Below are 18,832 nucleotides of genomic sequence, written 5' to 3'. Positions count from 1 at the left end.
AAGGATTAAGACCTTGCCTTTGCCAGACACCGACCACAGATGAATGGGCCCAGATTGTTGAACTGAAATGTTTAAGGTGGTGGACAGTCTTGGTTTTGGATTTCACTTTTCTATCTGACATGCGTTTTGTATTTTTTTCATAATCCATTTAGGCAAATCCATTCAAAATGTTCAGTCTTCCCATACATTGTGTAACAGTTTGTTGGAGAGGGGTAGCTCTCTCACTTTACCTGTGGCGAATCAGTCATTTTAACAGGTAACAGCCTTGAAAATGTTCCTGACATACTTCGATGTGATTTGATTTATATCCTCTCACTGAATAGATGTACGCAAGTATTGCCAGTTCTTAAATTCATTAATTGAATGAATTTTGATTGCCCGTCATGGAGCTTGATTTCGGTATGTAGAAACTCTCTCCTTTTCAATCAAAAAGCTCTCCTTTTCAATCAATGGACTATTTCCGATGTCAGTATACAGTGGGGAGAACAAGTATTTGATACACTGCCGATTTTGCAGGTTTTCCTACTTACAAAGCATGTAGAGGTCTGTAATTTTTATTATAGGTACACTTCAACTGTGAGAGACGGAATCTAAAACAAAAATCCAGAAAATCACATTGTATGATTTTTAAGTAATTCATTTGCATTGTATTGCATGACATAAGTATTTGATCCATCAGAAAAGCAGAACTTAATATTTGGTACAGAAACCTTTGTTTGCAATTACAGAGATCATACGTTTCCTGTAGGTCTTGACCAGGTTTGCACACACTGCAGCAGGGATTTTGGCCCACTCCTCCATACAGACCTTCTCCAGATCCTTCAGGTTTCGGGGCTGTCGCTGGGCAATACGGACTTTCAGCTCCCTCCAAAGATTTTCTTTTGGGTTCAGGTCTGGAGACTGGCTAGGCCACTCCAGGACCTTGAGATGCTTCTTACAGAGCCACTCCTTAGTTGCCCTGGCTGTGTGTTTCGGGTCGTTGTCATGCTGAAAGACCCAGCCACGACCCATCTTCAATGCTCTTACTGAGGGAAGGAGGTTGTTGGCCAAGATCTCGCGATACATGGCCCCATCCATCCTCCCCTCAATACGGTGCAGTCGTCCTGTCCCCTTTGCAGAAAAGCATCCCCAAAGAATGATGTTTCCACCTCCATGCTTCACGGTTGGGATGGTGTTCTTGGGGTTGTAGTCATCCTTCTTCTTCCTCCAAACACGGCGAGTGGAGTTTAGACCAAAAAGTTATTGGTCTGACAGCAAATACTTATGTCATGCAATAAAATGCAAATTAATTACTTAAAAATCATACAATGTGATTTTCTGGATTTTTGTTTTAGATTCCGTCTCTCACAGTTGAAGTGTACCTATGATAAAAATTACAGACCTCTACATGCTTTGTAAGTAGGAAAACCTGCAAAATCGGCAGTGTATCAAATTCTTGTTCTCCCCACTGTATGTAACTATATACTTAATCCATTCTAAAACTAAGTGCCAATCATGTTTGTCTATGGAGATTGCACAGCTGTGTGCTCGATTTTATACACCTGTCAGCAACGGGTGTGGCTGAAATAGCCAAATCCACTAATTTGAAGGGGTGTCCACATACCTTTGGCCATGTAGTGTATGTTTTAGTAACTATATTCTTAATCCATTCTGTAACCAAGTGCCAATCATGATGAGGGCATACATAAAGTAGATGATTGGATTATCCAGAGAAAGACTTCTCTTTACCCTAGACATTGACATATATTTGTAGTAGTGTGCAGACTCAAACCTAATGGCAGTCACAGCCTATTTCCTCCCCTTAAGCAACCTCTCGTGTCTGCCAGTTGAAAGCTACCTCATGGACACTCTCTACAGAAAGACTGACACAGATGAAAGCTAATAGATTACAGTATGGAGGAACTGTAGAAGATGGTGGAGGTAGCGTTGCGGGTGGGCAAGTGTTTGTGCCCTACGGCACACTGCAAGGGCTAAAAGGTTCCCCCACATCTGCCAAGACACCGGGAGGCAGATACAGGATTAGCATCCCGTGCTCTCGCCGTAGGCAGTCGCTACCAGAGGCGCACAGCTGCTCTCACACACACACACACACACACACACATACACACACACACACACACAAACACAAATTAGCAGGGAAAGCCCACACAGAACTCATTGAGTCTTTCCTCTGTGTCAGGTTTGGACTGAGTTTGTCAGCAGATTGCTGGTGGTGATTCTGGGAGGATATGTTGAAGCTCTGTGGGGTAATAATGGTTGGAATCAGCTTTATTCCAGGTACTAATGATTTAGATATATTATGATATAGGCCTACTTTACCTGATGATTTAAAGGTGTTGATATATAGGCCTAGTGGCCTACTATGTCATTATATGTACTGTATATGTACAGTGGGGGAAAAAAGTATTTAGTCAGCCACCAATTGTGCAAATTCTCCCACTTAAAAAGATGAGAGAGGCCTGTAATTTTCATCGTAGGTACACGTCAACTATGACACACAAAATTAGAAAACAATTTCCAGAAAATCACATTGTAGGATTTTTAATGAATTTATTTGCAAATTATGGTGGAAAATAAGTATTTGGTCAATGACAAAAGTTTCTCAATACTTTGTTATATACCCTTTGTTGGCAATGACACAGGTCAAACGTTTTCTGTAAGTCTTCACAAGGTTTTCACACACTGTTGCTGGTATTTTGGCCCATTCCTCCATGTAGATCTCCTCTAGAGCAGTGATGTTTTGGGGCTGTCGCTGGGCAACACGGACTCTCAACTCCCTCCAAAGATTTTCTATGGGGTTGAGATCTGGAGACTGGCTAGGCCACTCCAGGACCTTGAAATGCTTCTTACGAAGCCACTCCTTCGTTGCCTGGGCGGTGTGTTTGGGATCATTGTCATGCTGAAAGACCCAGCCACGTTTCATCTTCAATGCCCTTGCTGATGGAAGGAGGTTTTCACTCAAAATCTCACGATACATGGCCCCATTCATTTTTTCCTTTACACGGATCAGTCGTCCTGGTCCCTTTGCAGAAAAACAGCCCCAAAGCATGATGTTTCCACCCCCATGCTTCACAGTAGGTATGGTGTTCTTTGGATGCAACTCAGCATTCTTTGTCCTCCAAACACGACGAGTTGAGTTTTTACCAAAAAGTTATATTTTGGTTTCATCTGACAATATGACATTCTCCCAATCCTCTTCTGGATCATCCAAATGCACTCTAGCAAACTTCAGACGGGCCTGGACATGTACTGGCTTAAGCAGGGGGACACATCTTGCACTGCAGGATTTGAGTCCCTGGCGGCGTAGTGTGTTACTGATGGTAGGTTTTGTTACTTTGGTCCCAGCTCTCTGCAGGTCATTCACTAGGTCCCCCCGTGTGGTTCTGGGATTTTTGCTCACCGTTCTTGTGATCATTTTGACCCCACGGGGTGAGATCTTGCGTGAAGCCCCAGATTGAGGGAGATTATCAGTGGTCTTGTATGTCTTCCATTTCCAAATAATTGCTCCCACAGTTGATTTCTTCAAACCATGCTGCTTACCTATTGCAGATTCAGTCTTCCCAGCCTGGTGCAGGTCTACAATTTTGTTTCTGGTGTCCTTTGACAGCTCTTTGGTCTTGGCCATAGTAGAGTTTGGAGTGTGACTGTTTGAGGTTGTGGACAGGTGTCTTTTATACTGATAACAAGTTCAAACAGGTGCCATTAATACAGGTAACGAGTGGAGGACAGAGGAGCCTCTTAAAGAAGAAGTTACAGGTCTGTGAGAGCCAGAAATCTTGCTTGTTTGTAGGTGACCAAATACTTATTTTCCACCATAATTTGCAAATAAATTCATAAAAAATCCTACAATGTGATTTTCTGGAATTATTTTTCTCAATTTGTCTGTCATAGTTGACGTGTACCTATGATGAAAATTACAGGCCTCTCTCATCTTTTTAAGTGGGAGAACTTGCACAATTGGTGGCTGACTAAATACTTTTTTCCCCCACTGTATGTACTGTAGTTGTTTATATGGTTCAAGAAAAACAACTCAGTGAGCTCCTCCTAACCAACCAAATATACAGTATATACACACACACACATAGTAGACACACACACACTCTGCACGCTCCCTGTGGCATGTCTGAGGACGTGAAATCAGGCCAGCTGCAACGCAGGAAATGTACTGCAATGCAGGACATTTAAAACTGAGTGTATTTGAGGTTTTAAAAGACGATGTTTCTAATTTCCACTTTGATTGACCTTACAATTTACAGTATAGTGCATTGTTTTTTCAATACTGTGAATACATTTCAAGTCTTAATTGTACTTAACTTTTACCTTGTGTATGCCTTGCTTTACACCTTCCTATGTGTCGTCACTCTTATTCAAAAAGAGATAAAATAAATGACAGAAACATTTCTCTCTCTCTCTCTCTTTCAACAGTTCTGCCCATTAACAGTGAGGGGCTCAGAGTAGTTGTGATTTGAAAGTAACCCAGAATCACTTTTAATGATTGCAATGATCGACAGAGAGAGCACAGGTAAAGTGCTTTTTATGAGAGGGCCCCTATTCCAGCAGTCAGAGCAGTGCCACTACTATTCCACATTCAGCTTCAAAGCAATGCTTCAAATCAAGCCAACGAGACTCCATCTCCTCTTATCTACCACTGTATAGGTCCTCCAGAGTAAGAGAGAGCACAGGGAAGGTGTAAATGAATGATGGGGGAGGATGTATTGCACGTCCCCGAGGATACAGGGGAAGCTGAATATGAGGTAGGAGATTTCCAGGGAGTTGTTAGAGGCCTACATCACAGCTCCGTGCTTGGCGAGTCAGAGCGTTCAGTTCTACCTGTCTCTGTCCATGTTCCTCCTTCTTCAGACAGACCCGGAGAGACACTTTATAATGTTATTGTACTGTGGTGGAACCAGGTCATTTCAGTTGCAGTCTGAACAGTATCTGTTCAATGTTAGATTTAATTATATGCTTGGTCTCTCTCTCTCTCTCTCTCTCTCTCTCTCATTCTCATTCTCTCTCTCATTCTCTCACTCTCACTCTTATAATCTCCATTGGCACAGCCAGAAGAGCCTGGTTCCTCTCTAGGTTTTCCTATCCACCGTGATTCTGCATTGCTTGCTCTTTGGGGTTTTAGGCTGGGTTTCTGTATAAGCACTTTGTGACATCTGCTGATGTAAAAATGGCTTTAGAAATACATTTGATTAATTGATAAGATGGCATTTTTGGCGCGTCAAAAAATAACGACGACAAGTGCACTGGAAAACGGTTCAAACAGACTTTAGGCGCACTAGATACATTTGCTCGGAAGAGGTGGTTTTATCTGCAAATTATGTTAACATTCCTTCTTAATTCGCTTGATAACGTTATGAAAAAAGGGTTTGAGTGAACAACATTGTGGTGACCTTTGGTGGAAGTCAGGTACACCACTGGGTCCTTTGTGAGACTTTTAAGGCCCTCAGTCATTCGTTTATATTCAGAGTGGAAATTAAACAGCCACCTGAACAACTTTATGTGCCCTCGTAAATAAAGCCTAGGACTTCCAATACTTTTTCCACAAAGGAGATAAATGTGCGTGTGCATGTGTGTGCTTGTGTGTGCGTGCATGTGTGTGTGTGTGTGTGTGCTTGTGTGTGTGTGTGTGTGTATATGTACACTGTAGATATCTGGTTATACTGCGCAAAGATGGAGGTAAAAAGTATATGCTTTTTAGGGTTAGATCCTTACTCAATTCTCCTGGTGTTCCATTACTGTGTGATAGATATCCTACTGGGTAGCTACATCCAACTTCAACAGCCCCTTCTAGCTTACAACAAAGCATCATGGGCCAGAGAAATACAGCTGGGAAGCTTTGAGGTTGGATTGAATGAATGAAAAAAGAAAATGTCACCAATTTCATATCCAAACTTCTCAGACAGAGGCGGACTATGAATATACATCAAAGGGGGATGCAGACCCCACAGTCTTCAAAAGGCACACTAAGAAGCACATTCAGGGTTATTAAATATATGAATATTGACAGGATCTCTCCTATTCGAGGCGAGCGGTAGCTCAGCTATCTCGGCAGATCCAAAGTGGGCAGAGAGGTGGTAAGCACAGCCTGACACTCTCCACCTGTCTGGCTTTCACAACTGCCTTAATTGACAGGCAAAACTCCAGCACAACTATTCATTGGATCGAGCTATTGCTGAGCCAATCAGGGTAAGTTTTGTTTGCCGAACTTGGAGATGTCCTTCAGCACTCAGACGCCATTCATTTCACTAAACAATCCCCCTAAGAATTTAGCTGGTGGGCAAACACCGAGCGCTCCAGTAATGGCGGGGGAACCTTGGCTGTCTGTATGAATATTTACCTGTCATCAAAGGAGGAGCTTGCATATAAATCTCCACCCGGGTTTGGAGGCTCAGGATAAGGCTTTAGGAAGGGAGAGGAGAGGAGGGAGGATGGGGGAAAGGATGAACTGGCAATGGCCATCTATGGAGGAGAGATTACTCAGAGAAGCACAGCCAGCTAGATGGATGTAGGAGGGCGCACCAATCAAATCAAAGTTTATTGGTCACGTACACAGATGTGCAGATGTTAACGCAGGTGAAGCAAAATTATTGTAAGAAATAACATAACAACAACAAAATACAGCAAATTTGGCTAAAAGATAGAAACTGTCTTTCGGCGCCATCTTGTCATCATCTTGTCATCTTGTAATTGGGGGAAACACAATGATATGATTGTGCTGATAGATTTGTGCTGTCTATTTACCACCACAAACCGATGCTGGCACTAAGATCACGCTCAATGAGCTGTATAGGGCCATAAGCAAACAAGAAAACGCTCACCCAGACGTGACTTTAATGCAGGAAAACTGAAATCCGTTTTACCTCATTTCTACCAGCATGTCACCTGTGCAACTAGAGGCGAAAAAACTCTAGATCAATTTTACTCCACACAGAGACTCATACAAAGCTCTCCCTTGCCCTCCATTTGGCAAATCTGGCTATAACTCTATCCTCCTGATTCCAGCTTACAAGCAAAAACTCAAACAGGAAGTACCAGTGACACGCTCAATACGGAAGTGGTCCGACACAGAATTATGGTCCACACAAACCAACACAGTCGTGAAGAAGGCACGACAATGTCTCTTCCCCCTCAGGAGGCTGAAAAGATTCGGCATGGGCCCTCAGATCCTCAAAAAGTTGTACAGCTGCACCATTGAGAGCATCTTGACTGGCTGCATCACCGCTTGGTATGGTAACTGCTTGGCATCCGACTGCAAGGTGCCACAGAGGGCAGTGCATATGGCCCAGTACATCACTGCGGCCGAGCTCCCTGCCACCTCTATACCAGGCGGTGTCAGAGGAAGGTCCTAAAAATTGTCAAAGACTCCAGCCACCTAAGTCATACTGTTCTCTCTGCTACTGCAAGGCAAGTGGTACCGATACACTAAGTCTGGAACCAACAGGACCCTGGTGTGGAGATGACATGTATGTTCTATGAAATACATTATATTCTCAAATAAATGTAATCTAAAATGTAAACAAATCTCTGTTGTGCTGTGTGCACTGAACTGACATGCATGACTGTTGATGACACTCCGATGTTCAGATGAAGGGAATTTATTAGTCAGTAGTGCGCACCACAGAAGCACTCAACTCAGACAGCGGTGTGTGGCCGACTCAAGCTGCTGGTAAAGTCAGTCTATGACTAGGGTGGCTGGAGTCTTTGACAATTTTGAGGGCCTTCCTCTGACACCGCCTGGTATAGAGGTCCTGGATGGCAGGAAGCTTGGCCCCAGTGATGTACTGGGCCGTACGCACTACCCTCTGTAGTGCCTTGCGGTCGGAGGCCGAGCAGTTGCCATACCAGGCGGTGATGCAACCAGTAAGGATGCTCTCGATGGTGCAGCTGTAGAACTTTTTGAGGATCTGAGGACCCATGCCAAATCTTTTCAGTCTCCTGAGGGGGAATAGGCTTTGTCATGCCCTCTTCACGACTGTCTTGGTGTGTTTGGACCATGATAGTTCGTTGGTGATGTGGACACCAAGGAACTTGAAGCTCTCAACCTGTTCCACTACAGCCTCGTCGATGAGAATGGGGGCGTGCTCAGTCCTCTTTTTTTTTCCTGTAGTCCACAATCATCTCCTTTGTCTTGATCAGGTTGAGGGAGAGGTTGTTATCCTGGCACCACACGGCCAGGTCCCTGACCTCCTCCCTTTAGGCTGTCTCATCTTTGTCGGTGATCAGGCCTACCACTGTTGTGTCGTCGGCAAACTTAATGATGGTGTTGGAGTCGTGCCTGGCCATGCAGTCATGGGTGAACAGGGAGTACAGGAGGGGACTGAGCACGCACCCCTGAGGGGCCCCCGTGTTGAGGATCAACGTGGCAGATGTGTTGTTACCTACCCTTACCACCTGGGGGCGGCCCATCAGGAAGTCCAGGATCCAGTTACAGAGGGAGGTGTTTAGTCCCAGGATCCTTAGCTTAGTGATGAGCTTTGAGGGCACTATGGTGTTGAACGCTGAGCTGTAGTCAATGAATAGCATTCTCACGTAGGTGTTCCTCTTGTCCAGGTGGGAAAGGGCAGTGTGGAATGCAATAGAGATTGCATCATCTGTGGATCTGTTGGGGCGGTATGCAAATTGGAGTGGGTCTAGGGTTTCTGGGATAACGGTGTTGATGTGAGCCATGACCAGCCTTTCAAAGCACTTCATGGCTACAGACGTCAGTGCTACGGGTCGGTAGTCATTTAGGCAGGTTATCTTAGTGTCCTTGGGCACGGGGACTATGGTGGTCTGCTTGAAACATGTTGGTATTACAGACTCAGTCAGGGACATGTTGAAAATGTCGGTGAAAACACTTGCCAGTTGGTCAGCACATGCTCAGAGTACATGTCCTGGTAATCCGTCTGGCCCTGCGGCCTTGTGAATGTTGACCTGCTTAAAAGTCTTACTCACATCGGCTACGGAGAGCGTGATCACATAGTCATCCGGAACAGCTGGTGCTCTCATGCATGCTTCAGTGTTGCTTGCCTCGAAGCGAGCACAGAAGTGGTTTAGCTCGTCTGGTAGGCTTGTGTCACTGGGCCTATTGTAGAGTAAAACACATTTTAGGGGGTTATAAACTCAGATGTCAGTATGGTCTTGGAGATAAACAAACTGTAGACTTTCATCAAACTTCAGTCTGATACATCATAGTCCAGTCATCCAAATAAAGATTCCCAATTTCCCCAACCCTCCAACTTCCTATGATTCACTAATACAGTAGCCTGATACATTATGTAATACGTTACCAATGAAATAGGACAGCAAAAAGTTAGAAAACATGAACGCCCTGGGATACAGAGCGATGCTTACTTGTAATATTCCAGGGAAAATTCTGATGACTCTTTTTACTGGAGGGAGTAGTGGGATACTGGGATCTTTAATGCATTAAAACAAAATGGCTTCCATTCTTCAGTAGAAATAAGCACTACTGCTCTAAAGGGAAACGGCTGATGGAGTGGCAAGGAACCTCTCCTTACACACATGGGAATGTGTCTCACCCTCAAGCACTGTACTCCTTTTTCCTCTCCATGGGAATGTGTCTCACCCTCAAGCAATGTACTCATTTTTCCTCTCCATGGGAATGCGAGGGAGGGTGTAAGGAAGGCAGGAAGGTTTTCTCCCGTCATCTCTCAATGCTAGTGAGTGTGCTCTGCTCTCAGATCAACAAAGCCCCAGTCACATACTGTATTATGTGTCGGCTCCACGCGGCTCCGCAAACCTGTCAGAGACCCTAAAGATGCAAGTACATTAAAAAAGGATGACCTTATTATGAGGTAGAAAAAAAACGGTTCTATTTTTCTGCTGTGTAGACAGAGTAAAGGTGGTAATGGCAGGATAAAATGTTTTATTTATTCATTTGCTGATGTCTATTCATAATTCAATATCTCACAGTGTTAGCTTCAAATGACGTCCTAAGACTACAAGCGGCATAATGCAAATACCCATCTACTTGTCAAGGTTAAATAAAACAAGAAGCTTCTCACGATATTAATAGTTCAAGATCATGTTATCCTGTATAGTAGCGATCGACATATTGCATAATATTTACATAAATATAACTCCATAGCAAAAATAATAGCATAAAACATTATTGTGCGAATAATCTAACAATGTACTCTTTTAGTTTGTCGTTTCACCAGAGTCATAGAGCTATGACCTGAGCCTTGTAAACAACATGTCAGACAAAACACCTAAACAGTATAAGATTGAAAAAGGCAATGTGTCTCAGTCATAGAATATTGCATTACTTTCACCAAACTGAAAGTTGGGTAACACTTCACTTGACACCCAGTGTCATAACACATTATGACATGGTCATAACCATGTCATAATATGTCATAACAGCTGACATAACTTATTATAACCTGTCATAATATGGTCATAATACCTGTTGTGACATGCTGTATATTGCACTATTTTACACCTGGTTATGACACCTACATAAGAGTGTCAAAACCCACATTTATTCAAATTAGTGTCCTTTTGTTTGAAAGTTTGTTTCTTAAATCCTTTGTTGTTGTTGTAGTAATGAATTCTTTACAGTCATGTTTTTTTCATCATATTTTAAATAACTTGTAGAAAATACATCTTATGACACTGTCATGACGCATTTTAACCATCATGTGTCACTTTACTTGGACTAAGAAAATACACTTTATGACACTGTCAAGAAGCATTATGACCATCATAATCATATAAGCCAGATAGGCCTATCACGTACACGCCCTTATGTCAGTCATCAGTCACAAAGAGGGTGTCTTGTCCTGTTCCTGAAATCTACTCCTGCATTCATCCCAGTAATCGGCAACAGAGCATCGGGGTAGGTGCATGTCTGACAGCAATGTGCACGTAATTACAATGATCATTTAATATGGTACATTTCACACAAAAATATACAACATAAACATACTGTTGACATGTAGGATATGGTGTAATGGAATGTTTTGCCTTGTGTGGTAGGTTTTGTGGGCTTTGACACTCTTATGTACAGTTGAAGTCGGAAGTTTACATACACTTAGGTTGGAGACATTAAAACTTGTTTTTCAACCACTCCACACATTTCTTGTTAACAAACTATAGTTTTGGCAAGTCGGTTAGGATATCTACTTTGTGCATGACACAAGTAATTTTCCAACAATTGTTTACAGACAGATTATTTCACTTATAATTCACAGTATCACAATTCCAGTGGGTCAGAAGTTTACATACACTAAGTTGAATGTGCTTTTAAACAGTTTAGAAAATTCCAGAAAATGATGTCATGGCTTTAGAAGCTTCTGATAGGATAATTGACATCATTTGAGTCTATTGGAGGTGTACCTGTGGATGTATGTCAAGGCCTACCTTCAAACTCAGTGCCTCTTTGCTTGACATCATTGGAAAATCAAAAGAAATCAGCCAAGACCTCAGAAACAAATTGTAGACCTCCACAAGTCTGGTTCATCCTTGGGAGCAATTTCTAAATGCCTGAAGGTACCACGTTCATCTGTACAAACAATAGTATGCAAGTATAAACACCATGGGACTACGCAGCCATCATACCGCTCAGGAAGGAGACGCATTCTGTCTCCTAGAGATGAACGTACTTTGGTGCGAAAAGTGCAAATCAATCCCAGAACAACAGCAAAGGACCTTGTGAAGTTGCTGGAGGAAACAGGTACAAAAGTATCTATATCCACAGTAAAAGGAGTCCTATATCGACATAACATGAAAGGCCGCTCAGCAAGGAAGAAGCCACTGCTCCAAAACCACCACAAAAAAGCCAGACTACGGTTTGCAACTGCACATGGAGACAAAGATCGTTCTTTTCGGAGAAATGTCCACTGGTCTGCTGAAACAAAAATAGAACTGTTTGGCCATAATGATTATTGTTATGTTTGGAGGAAAAAGGGGAACGCTTGCAAGCCGAAGAACACATTTACATTTACGTAATTTAGCAGACACTCTTATCCAGAGCGACTTACAGGAGCAATTAGGGTTAAGTGCCTTGCTCAAGGGCACATCGACAGATTTTTCACCTAGTCGGCTCAGGGATTAGAACCAGCGACCTTTCTGTTACTGGCACAACGCTCTTACCCACTAAGCTACCTGCCGCCCCATCAACACCATCCCAACCGTAAAGCACGGGGGTAGCAGCATCATGCTGTGGGGGTGCTTTGCTGCAGGAGGGACTGGTGCACTTCACAAAATAGATGGCATCATGAGGAAGGAAAATTATGTGGATATATTGAGGCAACATCTCAAGACATCCGTCAGGAAGTTAAAGCTTGGTCGCAAATGCGTATTCCAAATGGACAATGACCCCAAGCATACTTCCAAAGTTGTGGCAAAATGGCTTAAGGACAACAAAGTCAAGGTATTGGAGTGGACACAACAAAGCCCTGACCTCAATCCTATAAAAAATGTGTGGGCAGAACTGAAAAGGTGTGTGCGAGCAAGGAGGCCTACAAACCTGACTCAGTTACACCAGTTCTGTCAGGAGGAATGGGCCAAAATTCACCTAATTTATTGTGGGAAGCTTGTGGAAGGCTACCCGAAATGTTTGACCCAAGTTAAACAATTTAAAGGCAATGCTACCAAATACTAATTGAGTGTATGTAAACTTCTGACCCACTGGGAATGTGATGAAAGAAATAAAAGCTGAAATAAATCATTCTCTCTACTATTATTCTGACATTTCACATTATTAAAATAAAATGGTGATCCTAACTGACCTAAGACAGGGAATTTTTACTAGGATTAAATGTCAGGAATTTTGAAAAACTGAGTTTAAATGTATTTGGCTAAGGTGTATGTAAACTTCCGACTTCAACTGTAGGTATCATAACCAGCCATAAAATAATGCAATATATGTCACAACAGGTCTAAATATATGTGTCATGACAGTGTTATGACTATATTATAACAGGTTATGACAAGTTATGTCAGCTGCTATGACATATTATGACATGGTTATGACCGTGTCATAATTTGTTATGACGCTGGGTGTCAAGTAAAGTGTTACCTAAAGTTGTATTTTAATCTACAGCATACCTTATGTCACAAGTGAGTCATTATTATCCAAATATAAAATAATACCAAGATTGTAAAACCTTCACTTGGTTTCTGTTGTAATATTAGCAAATTGGCAAGATTCTTGAATCCAAGACTCCTCTTCAAAATGGATTATCCTATGAACATGACCCTCAGTTTCCCATTGGTTACTTGGAAATGTGCCAGACTAATCCTGATCCAAGCCTCACACCAGCAATGACATCACCACAGCAGTATCATTAGCATACATCTCTAGGGCCTTGGCAGTTATTCCACGTTTGTTCATTGGCTTCTCCCCGTCTCTCTCTCTCTCTCTCTCTCTCTCTCTCGCTCTCTCTCTCTCTCTCTCTCTCTCTCTCTCTCTCTCTCTCTCTCTCTCTCTCTCTCTCTCTCTCTCTCTCTCTCTCTCTCTCTCTCTCTCTCTCTCTCTCTCCAACACAAAACGTATTTATTTTCACTCATACGTCTGTAGAGACACAAACACCCACATACATAAAATAAACATCTGACCACACACAAATACTTTTACTCATACAAACTCATAGTCCCCCCACTCCACAAACACTCGTGCGCACACACACACACACACACACACACACACACACAAAGCCCTTTGTGCTCTTTTCCACATCAGCACTCCTCTGGGGGCCTATCCCGTGCTCCAGACCCCTTTAGAGGGGCAGCAAGCCGTAAAATGACCCCATGCTGTCCCTGCTGGGCCCCGCCTGGTTACGCCTGTTTCCCAGGGATCTGCAAAGGGGCCAGCGCCCCCCAGGCCCTCCACACCACCTCCCAGGGCCAAATGCTACAGCGGGCTCTCCGCCCAGGACAATGAGGGCTGGGGAACGTGGGAAAGAAATGTCATAGGGCTCTCTGACAGCGACGGTGCGACCCCCTCACCCCCAGGCCTGGTCCCATGTGGGTCCTTTATGTAAACAGTGGTTGGCCAAACAAAAGCATGCCTCTGTGTTAATTAGATTCATATCCCTTGTGAGGAGCTGTAGAGCTGAGGAGGTGAGTGAGGCTGTGTATGGACCACCTACCAGCTCAGAGATGGAGCTGTTCTGAATGTGACACAGAATGTCCTTATACCTGTCTGTGGAAGACTCCACTAATTGCAGATCATTTATCGATAAGATAGTGATCTTGGCAACCCTGAGCCAAATATGTTTCCTATTGACACAGAAAAGTTATACGCATTAATTTGCTATCAAAAGTAATCAAAACTGAGAAGTCTTCATTTGGATAAAACAAGGCTTCAGTCAACAGCTGGGATTCAAATGACAATATTGAAGAAACAACTATTTAATAGTCATCAACAAAGAGGGAGAACAGCTCAAAAGCAGTGTGGTGTTTACAATCTCATTTCCTTCTAAACAGTCCTGCTCATTTAACCTTTGACCTTTGGGGATGTCCCCACTAATTCAGACCGCTGCCCTTTCCATATGGAAGATAGAGATGCAGGTCAAATGGGGATGGCCGGACAGTCCGTTGGGTTGGGGAGGAGGAGGAGGATTTAACACCGATAGACATGCATCTGTGGTGTGGGACGGTTGACCAGTCAATGGAAAGCACGGTGGTCACTTCCCACATTGACCTCTGACCTTGTGTCTTGTTGATGGGGTAAGCTCAAGTGAGAGCTTCATGTCGGGTCATTTGTATGATGTCATAGTGGTTTTAGTGACGTGTCGTTGGAGCCGTCATACTACAGGGCTGTTTGGCTAGAAACATCATACTTTATTTATTATATTACAAAATAATTCATTATAACTCAATGGAAAATAAATCTAGCAATGTTTAACCGATTACTTGTACGGTCAGTGCTTTTTATCGGAATCTTTCAATACACATTTTTTGTGTACTCAAATGTATGAAAAAACTTGAATGAAGAAAACTGTGGTTATGGTCATTAAATGAGTCAACCGTATCCCACCTCTTGTTGAGCATTTGACAGACAGGCATCTTAACCATTGAACCTTAATGGTGGTATTATCACCAGTAGTGTGGCCTGAGCCCCCAATAAAGCAGGCCGCGTGTCAGCTACCCAGGTTCAGGGGTCAGCCCATTATGGTGTTGGACAGTGTGACGGTTGGCTGTCACATTCACACACAATGGCCTTGCCTGTTTGCACACGGCCCCTGACAACATCCCATCGGTAACCTCATCTGGACATCAGCACATGTCTGGGTCAGGTCACTGGGGTAGCTGGGGGTCAGAGGTCGTGACCTGGTTCCCAGGGGGTCATGGCTATGGACTCCTTGTGGTCAGTTAGTGGACATCATTAAACAACTCAGCCCGGACAAGGATGAGGAGAAATCCTCACCAGGCATTGCTGATGGCTGGTTGTATGATTTCACCATAACATTAATATTAAAAACACTGTGTAGAGGGGAATGAAGAGAGTATGGATGGACAGTCATTACAAATACAGTGTGTTGTTTGGGAATGATAATAAACTTTAATCTCAAAGAAGGTTAAGGTTAAAGATGCCAGGTGTAAATAGGGGCTGAAGGCACTACATTTCAGACCATGTTATATGTTAGGAACCCTATAGTACAAGATTGGATATGGGAATATTTTATATTAGTTGAATTAAGAGGAGAACCCTCTCACAGCATCATGTTGAACAAAATCTGGTCCTATAATAATCCAACTGTGGAGATCATCATCACCATTATCATCATCACATGCCCCAAACCATCCTATGATGTGCCCAGTTGAAGTGACTCGAGCACAGACGGTTTGTCGTCTCATGTCTCCTTAGAACCTCCATGGACATAAATCTATATCTATGGTACTTTATAAGAACTTCACATGAAGATTCATCTCGCAAACAACGCCCTTCATCCAGTCACCAAACGTAAGTGTTCAGGTTAAAGACCAATGTCAGATAGTGAGATGTGTGATGTCAGAGTTTGGCTTATAGAAGTATATGACGACAGCAGGGACAAAGTCAAATTTGCTATTTGCTGGCATTGGGAGCTGCTGTAGGGTTGCTGTGCATGTTACAAACTATGTGGTGTCCACATCTTGAAAAGTATGAGACATCAAGCAGGTTTATGGGCAGTAAATTAGCAACAAATAATTATATTTATAGAATAGGATGGGAGCCCAGTGTCTTAATGACATGTCAATAGCACAATGGATGGATTCTCTATTCACAGAGAGGACAGGACATTGGATTCAGGGAAATCCAAAGGAGGAGGGGTATGGCTCTTCATCAACAACAATTGGTGGGCTGACTCTAGCACAGTGGTAGTCTTAACCTATTATTCACCAGTCTTGGAATACCTGATGGTCAAATGCCGACCCTTCTACCTCCGGAGAGAGGTGATTATGACTGCTGTATACATTCCACCTCAGGACAACAACAAGAACAGTCCCGTGTAGCTCAGTTGGTAGAGCATGGCGCTTGCAATGCCAGGGTTGTAGGTTCGATTCCCACGGGGGACCAGTATGAAAATGTATGCACTCACTAACTGTAAGTCGCTCTAGATAAGAGTGTCTGCTAAAATGTAAATGTAAAAGAACGAGCTGGCACTTGACAAACATGCACCCGGAGGCTGTTTTTCTTGTTGCAGTGATTTTAATTCTGTGTCACTAAGACACGTGATGCCCAACTTCTATCAACACATCTCCTTCGCCACTAGGGCCAATAAAGTCCTGGATCACTGTTACTCAACCCACAAGCAAGCATACAAGGCCCTCCCTCGTCCCCCTTTCTGCAAATCAGATCATAACTCTATACTCCTGCTTCTTGTCTGCAAACAAAAGCTCAAATAGGAAGTACCCGTGATGCGCTCCGTAGAAAAATGGTTGGACAAAGCAGAGGCTATGCTACAGGACTGCTTTGCTAGCGCTGACTGGAATATGCTCCGGGACTCGGCATGATCACCAACGGTGAAGAGACAGCCTACAGGAAAGAGGTCAGAGACTTGGCAGTGTGGTGCCAGGACAACAACCTCTACCTCAACATCAACAAGACCAAGGACGATTTGACAGAGCCAAGTGACTTGGTGTATAGAGAGAATAGGAGAGGGTCTAGAACTGAGCCCTGGGGGACACCAGTGGTGAGAGCACGTGGTGCAGAGACAGATTCTCGCCACGCCACCTGGTAGGAGAGACCTGTCAGGTAGGACACAATCCAAGAGTGAGCAGCGCCGGAGATGCCCAACTCGGAGAGGGTGGAGAGGAGGATCTGATGGTTCACAGTATCAAAGGCAGCATATAGGTCTAGAAGGATAAGAGCAGAGGAGAGAGAGTTAGCTTTAGCAGTGCGGAGAGCCTCCGTGACACAGAGAAGAGCAGTCTCAGTTGAATGACCAGTCTTGAAACCTGACTGGTTTGGATCAAGAAGGTCATTCTGAGAGAGATAGCAGGACAGTTGGCTAGAGACAGCACGCTCAAGAGTTTTGGAGAGAAAAGAAAGAAGGGATACTGGTCTGTAGTTGTTGACATCGGAGGGATCGAGAGTAGGTTTTTTGAGGAGGGGTGCAACTCTCGCTCTCTTGAAGACGGAAGGGACATAGCCAGCGGTCAAGGATGAGTTGATGAGCGAGGTGAGGTAAGGGAGAAGGTCTCCGGAAATGGTCTGGAGAAGAGAGGAGGGGATAGGGTCAAGCGGGCAGGTTGTTGGGCGGCCGGCCGTCACAAGTCGCAAGATTTAATCTGGAGAGAGAGGGGAGAAAGACGTCAAAGCATAGGGTAGGGCAGTGTGAGCAGGACCAGCGGTGTCATTTGACTTAATAAATGAGGATCGGATATCGTCAACCTTCTTTTCAAAATGGTTGACGAAGTAATCCACAGAGAGGGAGGAGGGAGGGGGAGGAGGAGGAGGATTCAGCAGGGAGGAGAAGGTGGCAAAGAGCTTCCTAGGGTTAGAGGCAGAGGCTTGAAATTTAGAGTGGTAGAAAGTGGCTTTAGCAGCAGAAACAGAGGAAGAAAATGTAGAGAGGAGGGAGTGAAAAGATGACAGGTCCGCAGGGAGTCTAGTTTTCCTCCATTTCCGCTCGGCTGCCCGGAGCCCTGTTCTGTGAGCTCGCAATGAGTCGTCAAGCCACGGAGCAGGAGGGGAGGACCGAGCCGGCAGGGAGGATAGGGGACATAGAGAGTCAAAAGATGCAGAAAGGGAGGAGAGGAGGGTTGAGGAGGCAGAATCAGGAGATCGGAGGGAGAAGGATTTAGCAGAGGGAAGAGATGATAGGATGGAAGAGGAGAGAGTAGCGGGAGAGAGAGAGCGAAGGTTGCGATGGCACATTACCATCTGAGTAGGGGCAGAGTGAGTAGTGTTGGAGGAGACCTTTCACTGAAACACTCAAATATAACTCTCCCAACTTCCACTTAAGAAATTATAATTGTTGTAAACTACAGTGGTTCAATGTTTTCTAGGAATAGACTCTAACTTAGTTTATTCAGCTAGCTAACTTGGTACAGTATTCTTCCGTGAAAACCGCCCAGGGCACCGTATCCTATGACGCCATAGCTAACTAGCATGCTAGCATCCAATAACACACGGTTTAGCACCAATACTTGGTTAAAACAAACTACCAATAGTGTGTTAACACACTAAACAGGTCATTCTGTCCGTGTCTAGTTCCTTTCATAACGCATAAATAATTAAACGTTGGCTAGCTAGCACAAAGTCAGTCATGCTAGCTACACAAGTGGACTACACATCTCGAATGTTCAGAAAGTGAAGCTTTATGTTAAAAAATTCTCATTGACTAAAATGATATTGTATTTAGTTGCTACAGTACTGCTAGCTGGT

Source organism: Coregonus lavaretus (assembly GCF_964263955.1).
Source record: "Coregonus lavaretus genome assembly, chromosome: 14".
NCBI lineage: Eukaryota > Metazoa > Chordata > Actinopteri > Salmoniformes > Salmonidae > Coregonus > Coregonus lavaretus.
Note: the sequence above shows the minus strand (reverse complement) of the source record.